This window comes from Orcinus orca, chromosome 4 (genome assembly GCF_937001465.1).
Source record: "Orcinus orca chromosome 4, mOrcOrc1.1, whole genome shotgun sequence".
Classification (NCBI taxonomy): domain Eukaryota; kingdom Metazoa; phylum Chordata; class Mammalia; order Artiodactyla; family Delphinidae; genus Orcinus; species Orcinus orca.
In genome coordinates, this window is record NC_064562.1 from 153,999,808 (window position 1) to 154,008,593 (window position 8,786).

The 8,786-nt window shown below is 64.4% G+C and overlaps 1 pseudogene; it reads right to left on the minus strand.

Moving 5' to 3' along the window:
• Positions 1 to 1,392: 1,392 nt before the first annotated feature.
• On the minus strand, positions 1,393 to 1,488 carry LOC117199594 (uncharacterized; annotated as a pseudogene).
• Between the last annotated feature and the right edge of the window lie 7,298 nt (positions 1,489 to 8,786).

Consider the following 8,786-nt stretch of genomic DNA (forward strand, 5'->3'; position numbering starts at 1 on the left):
ACCCCGGGTGCCCGTGAGGAAAGGCTCGTCTCTCTGTGCAACCAGTTCTTCAAGCTGCCCTGCAGGTGCTCCTTCTCCTGCATCCCTGGCTTTAACGTGATGAGTTTTCTTGTCGGGAGCTGAGGGTTTCAACATCCTCTGCATTCTGACCAGAAGCGGACGTCACTGGGTGTATATTTTTACATCCTTTTGTGTTAAATCTTTCAGTAGCCTTGTATGTTAGGTCTTTGGTGAACAGACCAGAGTGGTTTTCTTAATCCACCTCCAGCTTTACCTGGAGAATTAGGTGTTTTTTCACTTACTGTAAGTCTTCTGTCACTGGGTTCTGTGGCTTCTCCCTCTCCTGGTCGTGATGTTATGAGTTCTGTTTCTGCTCTGTAGTGGGTGCCCCGCCGTGATAATGAGCGTCCTTACCTCGCAAAGTCTGAAGCTCACCCAGGTCTTTGCCTCCCCCCAACACCAGGACCTTGGTCACTTTAATTCCGGCCCTGCCCTTTTGGCTTTCTGTCCTCTTCTTGTGCACGGGCAGCCTCGTTTTGCCCCCAGGCCGTTGGCAGTCCTGTCACGTGCTGTCAGTGGCTGTGGGTGTCCCCACATATGTCCCACCCTGGTGGCTCTTTGTCGCCCTTTGCACCGCACATGTTTCCTCGGAGTCACCCTCGGTCCTGCCGCCGGGGCTTCTCCAAGGAAACTTGCAAGCAGCCGGCTTCCCTCGGTGGGCCAGCTAGCCACAGCACACTCACCATCTGCGGAGCCTGATGGAAGTGTGGGTGCGGCCCACAGTGGCGTGAACCCAGGAGGCGGGGGTCATGGGGTGTCTCAGAGGCCGCCCTCTGCTCAATTAATGCCCTTTCAGCTCAGGGGAACTTTCTCTGGGTCTTGCATGTGCCCCGTGCTGGGACCCCTCCCCAGGGAGCTCCCCTTCAGCTGGGAACTTGCTCCAGGAACAAGAAACCACAGTAACAGATGACAAATGAGACCCCACAGCATTGCACGGACTGCAGCGGAGAGAGCGTGCTGTGGCATCTGGGATGAACACCAGCCTTGCCGCTCCCAGGCCGAGACCTGGGACGTGTGGGGTGACAGGGACGCTTGCTGTGGGTGCCGCCATGCAGGAGGGTCATGTCGTCCGCACCTGTGCAGCCAGGAGCTCCCTGGGGCGATGCTGTGGGGAGCCTGGGCGGGCACAGGTGAGGGGGCTAGAGCGGGGCTGGGGCCAGGCAGATGCAGCAGCCACGGGACCAAAGCCTTCCCTCTCCGGTGTTATTATTTTAAAAGTCTTACACAATTAACTGCAAGCATCTTTTTACTGTTAGTGTATGAGATTTATTGATTTAGGTATTAATTTCATATATTACTGTACATCCAAGTTATCGCATTGTCTTTTTTCTTTTAAATATGGAACGCTTCGCGAATTTGCGTGTCATCCTTGCGCAGGGACCATGCTGATCGTCTCTGTATCCTTCCAGTCTAATTGTCTTTTTGAAACTTGCTTTGAGGTGCAATTCACATGACACAAAATTAACCGTCTTAAAGTGGCAGTTACGACATTGGCAGGGCTGTGCAGCCACCACGTCCATCCAGTTCCGAGGCATTTCACGCCGTGGCCCCAAAGAAATGCCCCGCCCTTGGCCGTCACCCCACCAACCTGCTCTGCTTCTGTGGATTTACCCATTCTGGACATTTCACGGAAATGGAATCACACATCAGGGCCCTTCGTGCAGGAGAGGAAGAGGCCCCGGGAGGTGGGGGACGGGTCCTGGGCTGAGTGTCCCCACGAGATCAAGGCTCAGCACCTGGCAGCCCTCGGGCCTGGCTGTTTCCGAAGCGAGGCGCGTCGGGCGGCAGAGGTGAGCAGGGGCCGCAGAGGTGAGCAGGGGCCGCAGAGGTGAGCAGGGGCCGCAGAGGCCGTCTGGCCCACAAGGGGGAGACGCTGCCTCTGGTGCTTTATGGAATCTGCGGACCCCGCGGTCGGTGCCCAGTTCTCCCAGTCTCCCAGCCCCGCCACCGACGCCTGGCTGGATGCGTGGCTGCCGCTAGCCTGGTTGTGCTCGCCGTCGACAGAAGGACACAGGGTGCTGGACCAGGGTAGGGAGGTCCAGGGCCCGGCCCCCGGGAGCCCCAGTTCTTTGGGCCCCAGCGTAGCACCCGTCCACTGGGGATTGACGCCCATTCTCCTGGCTTCCTGGGAGCACGGCCGCCTCATGGGTGCAGCTCGGCTCAGGGCGGCTGGCAGGGGTGGCTGATGCCCTTGTACGTGAGGCGTGGGTCCTCTGTCCTGCTGTCCTGGCACAGACCTCCACCAGCCCTGGCGGGCGGCGGCAGGACACCCTGTCCGTTAACAGATACCAAGGCCTCCTCCTTCAGGGGTGCTGGGGACACAGGGCGCAGGGGGTCCTCACTCAGGCCCAGGGCCTGGCTTCCCCTCCCAGCATGGTACCTCCTCTGTCTGAATGGACCCGGGGCGTGAGGGCGAGGCGGACTGAGCGGGGCAGGGTGTTGAGCGGCCGCGGTTTTTGCCCCTCTGTCGTGGTTTTGGCCTTTGGGGGGGGCCCTGATCTCAGAGCTGCCTTGGGTGGCCCGGGTGGGTCTGTGTGGTGAGGACAGCCACAGCAGCCCTGGGACTACCAGGGACTCAGGGCTGGCTCCCCCTTCCCGGGGGGCTGGCTTGGGCCTGAGAAACTTGCTCTGGGAGCCCCCAGTATGCCCTCCGTGAAAGCCGGGTGTGGGCAGGGCTGCCCTGGGCGTCGGGCTCCCATCTGCCGAGGGTCTGCTCTGTGCCGGGCCCGGGTGGTTCTCCACGCCGGGCCAAGGCCATGCTGCAGGGGCTGCGGGGGAGACTGCAGGTGGACCTGACAGATGACAGGCCAGTGCACAGAGGGGCCTCTGTGGGGTGGAGCCTGTGGCCTGTGGGGCTTTGTCCCTTCATGGGTCAGGGAGGGAGAGGCTGGGCCTCACCTTGCCAGGCAGTGTCTGCCGCCTAGGGCTCCCCGGCCCATCCCACCCGCCCTCCGCAGCCCTCTGGACCAGGGCAGGGAGGGGCGGGGCTGCCCCGGGGCTCTGCAGCCATACAGGCCCCCCCCAGCCAGGGCTCTGGCGCAGACGGCCCCTGAGATGCTCACTGTGCAGCCGGTGATGCCCCAGCTGCTCACACTGGGATGCGGGTGCGCCCAGAGCCGCTGGGATCACAGGCCGGGGCCGGCGGGGGCGCCTCCCTCCCCATCCTCCTGAGGGTGTGGGCTGGGGCCGAGGGCCCGAGGGGAGCAGCTGCGCGTGGGCTTCGCACCGTGGCTGCACAAGCTGGGCGGGGGCTTGGATCGAGGCCTGTTTCTCAGCTTGAAGCCTGAGGGCCCGGACGCCGGACGCTCTCAGCGTGTGGGGCTAGGGGTCCTGGCCTCACGGGGCGACCGGGACGCTCGTGCAGGAACTGGAGGATGGATGCTAACTTCCCCACAGCGGGCGGGGCCAGGTGGCCCTAGACCGAGGCAGTGGCTGCTCTGCCCAGAACTCAGCCCCACCCCCTCGGTCCCCAGCTGCCCTCTCGCTGGGCCTCTGGGGTGCATGGTCCAGGCCCCAAGAGGGGCTCTACTTCCACTGGCCAGCTCCTGGAGGCCCCTGGTCACTCACCGTGGGGCTGGGTGGTCCTGCGGTGGCCGGCGGCGCCACCTGCACTGCCCCTAGCGGCCGCTGGGTGGCAGCAAAGATTGCCCCCGCAGTGGCTGAGACCTCAGCCTGCCCGGCGTGTGGGCAAGCCTGCGGGGGTGGGTGGGTGGAGGGCGGTCTGGAACCTGGGGTGGGAGTGGAGGTGGCGCAGACCTTGGGGCCCCGGGTGTGGTGGCGATGGTGTCCCCCAATCAGTCCCCCCACTTCAGTATCCTCAGGGCTTCTGGTGGCTCCTTCTACTTCCCAGAGAGGGCTGAGTCCAGGAAGGGGATCAATGCCGTTCCCCAAAGAGCGCTGGCCACCCTGGGGAGTGTGGACAAGATGAGATGCCCCCTCCCCAGGGAGGCCAGCCATCCAGGAGGCTTGCCAGGAGTGCAGGAGCCCAGGGTCGGATGGGACAGGGTGAGCTGTGGGTGTGGCCCCGGTGGCTGTGAGCGTGGCCCCAGGGCTTACTGAACCCAGCGCTGGTCCCTGGACACTGCAATTTACAGATGGGGCTCTGAGCCCAGAGAGGGTGCGGGGCTCGCCTAAGGCCACAGAGCTCACACAGCCGAATCCCCCAGGGGCCACTCCACGGTGGGTGGGTTGCCAGGGGGAGCCCGGGGAAATTGAGGTTCAAGGCCCAGGCTCCCACCAACCTGCTGCGTGACCTTGGGAGCAGCCACCCCACTGAATGGAGACCCTGGGAGGGACCAGCGCCCAAAGGTGAGGGCCTGGGACCCCCTTCTTCTGGGCTCTCTCCATCACCCCCTCTCCACATCCCAGCCTCGGCCTGGCTGCAGCCCTTGGCTGCTGGGCCCAGCCTAGACCCTGGCTCTGTCTGGCCAGTGAGTTTGGCACAGGTGATAGGAGGGCAAGTAGCCTATGGGACCCAGGCCCGGTGGGGGTGGGTGGGAGGGGCGGAGGGCGGGGTGGGCCCCCCAGGGTCCCTCGGTCTGGGGCCCCTGGTACCATCGATCCTGCAGTTATTGGAGGAGTGGTGTCGGCACGTACCTCTCCTGGGAAACATGTGCGTCTGCAGACATTTCACCTGCACCAGCTGTCGCCAGTGGGGGCAATTAGTCAGGAACAGTGGCACCTGCTGAGCAGCTGCCGTGGCCTCGGCAGTGCCCTGGGGTCAGAGGTGGGGCTCGTGTCCCCTCCACCTGCTGGGCCAGGCGGGCCCTTTGTCCCCGGTACTTGACCCACGGGAACCTGGGTGGTTGGGCTTCCCGGCCGGGCACTGACCAGGAGGCCTGGGGGCGCGAGAGGTAACAGCTGGGTCGGGGGGACCCTCGGGGGCTTGGGGCCTAACAGTGCACGGGCAGAAGTGGCTGGGGGACATGAGGCCCCCCTCCTGCACCAGGCCCGGGAGAGGCAGCGGGCCCTCCCCTTGAAGGTGGGCTGGGTGGGGGTGACTGTCCGGGTCTCCCCAGAACCCTGGTGGTGCCCCAGGGCTGACCGCAAACACCACCAGAACCCGAAGCCCAGGGATAGCCCCCACGGGTCCCCAATCCCCAGCCCGAGATGCCCACCCAGCCCTCCCCATCACGTCTCACCCTGACTTGCCCACCCCCGCCCCCCATGAAATCACTTGAACTTGGCACTGACAGCCTCCTGGCTGCCTCCGAGGGTCCTGACCCCTCCTCACTGCCCCCCCCGCCCCCCGCCAGCCTCCCACCTCCTCTCCAATCCCCACGTCGCCTCGGGCTCCCCCGGCCCTGACCGCACGCGCTGAGACCCTGGACGGCGGGTTCCTCTCAGCCGTGGGCGAGGTCCCCGAGCAGTTCCTGCAGAAAAGGTGCTGGGTGAGAGTCCATGGCAAGGAATGTTCCGCCTGGCATCTGGGACCAAGCCCCGGGGCCAGCCTTCCCTTGGAGAGGTCCGCAGACGGCCGGTGCCCTGCAGCGGGGCCGGGGGGCCAGGCCAGCCTGGCTCTGTCGCCTCCCTCCTTTTTGGAGGGCTCTGTTATTGCTTCTGAGGATGTAAAAAGTCCCGTCTGCGGGGCCTGCGGTGGGCATCTCCCTGAGGGTCCTGCCCGGAATCCTGATTCCCCCAGACCCCCTCTGGCAGCTGAACGGTTTGCCGGTGCCCCTGGGCTGTGGCGTCTGCCTCTCGAGCTCCATTCCCTCACTGAGTGGCGGGTCTCTGTGTGTCCCTGGAGCCCTGCTCCCCTGTCACCTGGGGCCTTGGAAGCTTTTCCCAGTGCCACACGGCTGAGAGGGACACTGTACAGCTCACACTCCAGCTGCCTGGCTGTAGCGGGGCTGCGCTCTGGGGACCTGCCCTCTCTCTTTGTATGTGGAAGACCCGGCCTGCAGCACCCTGGGCGGGTGTTGCCGCCACCCCCTTTCATGGACAAGGAGATGAGGCCTGAGGGGGTGGGCGGACGTCCAGGCATAGACCCGAGTGGACGGTGACTCACCCACCCTCGCCCCGCCAGCCGCTCCCCGTCCCGCGGGCAAAGGGGTTTCTCTGCTCCTTGGTGACCGGGGGGACCCGGCAGGAGGTGGCTGGCTATCCCTGCAGACAGGGATCCGGACAGTCGGACAGGCTCCCCGCAGCTGACTGGGAGCTGCCGAGGCAGGGAGGCCGGGCCTCACACCCCTTCCCTGGGTCCTCGGGTGTCCTGGGGTCCCTGGGAGGGGATGCCCCGTCTGCCGGGCCGGGGGCTGTACCAGTCGGGCACCCAGCTTCTCAGCGGCCACCGGAGACGGAGCCCGTCAGCGCTGCCCCCTCGACTTTTTTCTCCTCCCCAATTAATTAATTTAAATTGACCATTAAGTCAGCTGAGTTTTTGATTGATATTTTCATTAGCAGCCCTGTCCGACGCCCCAGGAATGTATGGTAATGTCCAATCTGCAGCGGCCGCGCTTCTCCAGCGGCGCTGAGTTATGGCTGGCACGGCGCGCGTCTCCCAGGGTAATTTGAATTCAGATGAGCTGCCGCAGCGTTCCGGAGCCTGGCGGCCAGCCGCTGACGGATGGCACTCGGGTTACCACAAGGTCACTGGCGCAGCCACCACCCGCTGCGGGAGGGGCCGGCGGGCCTTGGGCGCCGGGGAAGGTGGGCGGCCAAGCGGACTCCGCGAAACTGGCGGACGGGAGCGCCTTCGAGAGAGCGCGGCCGCCGGCCTTCTGCCTGCTGTCCGCGGAGGGCGGGGTGGGGGCAGCTAGACGCCCGCCCTCACTGGCACCAAGGCTGCCCCTCCGCGGGAGGGCAGGGCGGGGGCCTCGTCCCTGGAGAGCTCTGACCAGCAGGTCCCGGAGAGCTCGGCCGGCCCCCTGGAGCTGCTGATAGAGGCTGGGATCTGCCTGCAGCCGTGCATCCCTGTCCTGCAGCCGGGGCTCCCAGGCCTGGTCACCGCCAGTCCCGAGAGCTGGACTTGCCTTACCCCATGCTTCTCAGGGCGGGGAAGGGATGCCGGGCTGGTGGCCACGGCGGGAGGCCGTCCAGCTACGTGGCCGGGGCAGCTCACCTCTGTGTTCTGTGCCTCAGTTTCCTCTTCGGTACCACGGGATGACATGGGGCCTTCTCCTCGGCTTGGGGTGAGGGGCTCAGGCAAAGCGCGACTCCTCTCCAGGCCTCTCCTCCCGCCTCCTGCTGACCTGCCGGGGAGGGGGTAGGATCTCCTGACCGGCCCCTCTCCTGGGCCCTCCAGGGCTAGGGTGCTGCCTGCTGACCCCAGGCCTAGGCAGGGGCTCCCAGGGGCTCTCGAGGAGCTTGGAAACATGGTGCCCGACACAGAGACCCCGAGGGCTGGCGTCTGGGCTGGGCCAGAGCGAGGCAGGGCATGCGTGGGTGCGATCTGCATGGCCGTCCTGGGGGACCACTGGGTCGGGGAGCAGGCCATGGGCAGGGGCTGAGAAGGAGCCCCACCGAAGGGCCACTCCAGACAGATCTGCCTCTGGTCCAGGCGTCCAGGCCCAAGCTTGGACCGTCACAAGGGCTGGACAACGTGACCCAAGGCTGAGCTGTGTCCTGAGTCAGTGGACTGCAGAGGGTTGGCTGGACCTCGCCCCAGGCACCGTGACAGAGACGGTGCGAGATCAGAAGTTTGCCCCCATCCGTGGGTCCTGCTGGTCCCTGAAGACCCTGCTGGGGTCTCGGAGTTGCGGAGGCGGGGCCTTGGGACAACCAGGGAGGGGGCATGAGTCCCGCCCAAGTCCCGCAGGGAGGAGTTAGCACTGGTGTGTGTCCTTGGCCAGAACTCTGTGGGGCTCATCCTGGCCCCTGTCCTCGCTCTCTGCTGGGTTGGGGGGCAGACTTGCCCCACAGGGCTCCCCCATCCCAGGTTTCTGGGCCTTCACCATCCTGGCCGAGCCAGATGTCCCCTCTGGACCCCATTTCCTGATATTCCTTGCAGCTGTGTACGGCCAAATAACGAAGGTCTGGCAAAGGAGATGTGAGTAAAAGTGCTGGACAGAGCTTTGGGAGGGCTCCTTGAAAGTAGCCGACTCGCCTGGGAAAAGCACCCCCTGTCCTTCGCGCTGCTTTTTTTCTGCTTCCTGAACAGAGGTGTGATGGCTGGGGCTCTGGCAATAGTTTGAACCATGAGGCGACCTTGAGACAGAAAGCCATGTGCAAGGAGCTGCAAAAGAAGGACAGAGATGCCTGGGTCTCCGATGACTGTGGAGACCCAGACCACCCTGGCTGGCCACCTGCAACTCTTGTCTCATGAGAGACACGTGAACGCCTGACTTACCGAAGCCACTTTTGTTGGTGCTGGTGGTGTTTCGGTGGTGTATGCAGCCAGCGCAATTCCTGAGTGAGGCAGGAACCGAGGAGGATCCACCGTGTGTGGAAGCAGCTGCTAGAGAGGCCTCGCTTGTTCCGGGACAGAGCAGAGGCTCGCAGGGCCAGTCCTGTGGGGCGTTCTATGGTGGGAGGGTCTGTTTCACCCAACAGCTGAGGTCAAGGTTACTTGGCTGTGGTCTATTGCTGGAAAACACAGTGGTTTTATGAGGCATTGACTTGTTTTTTAATACAATATAAGGAAACGTGGGGACAGAGAAAAGGGGGCGGAGACAGGACGGTGGGTGGGAGAGGACAAGTGACGTGGAGCTTCCCCCGAGCCAGCTGGGGAGGAAGGGCCCCCCTCACCGGGTCCGCTCCGGCCTCCCCACCCAGCCCGCCCGTCTGGG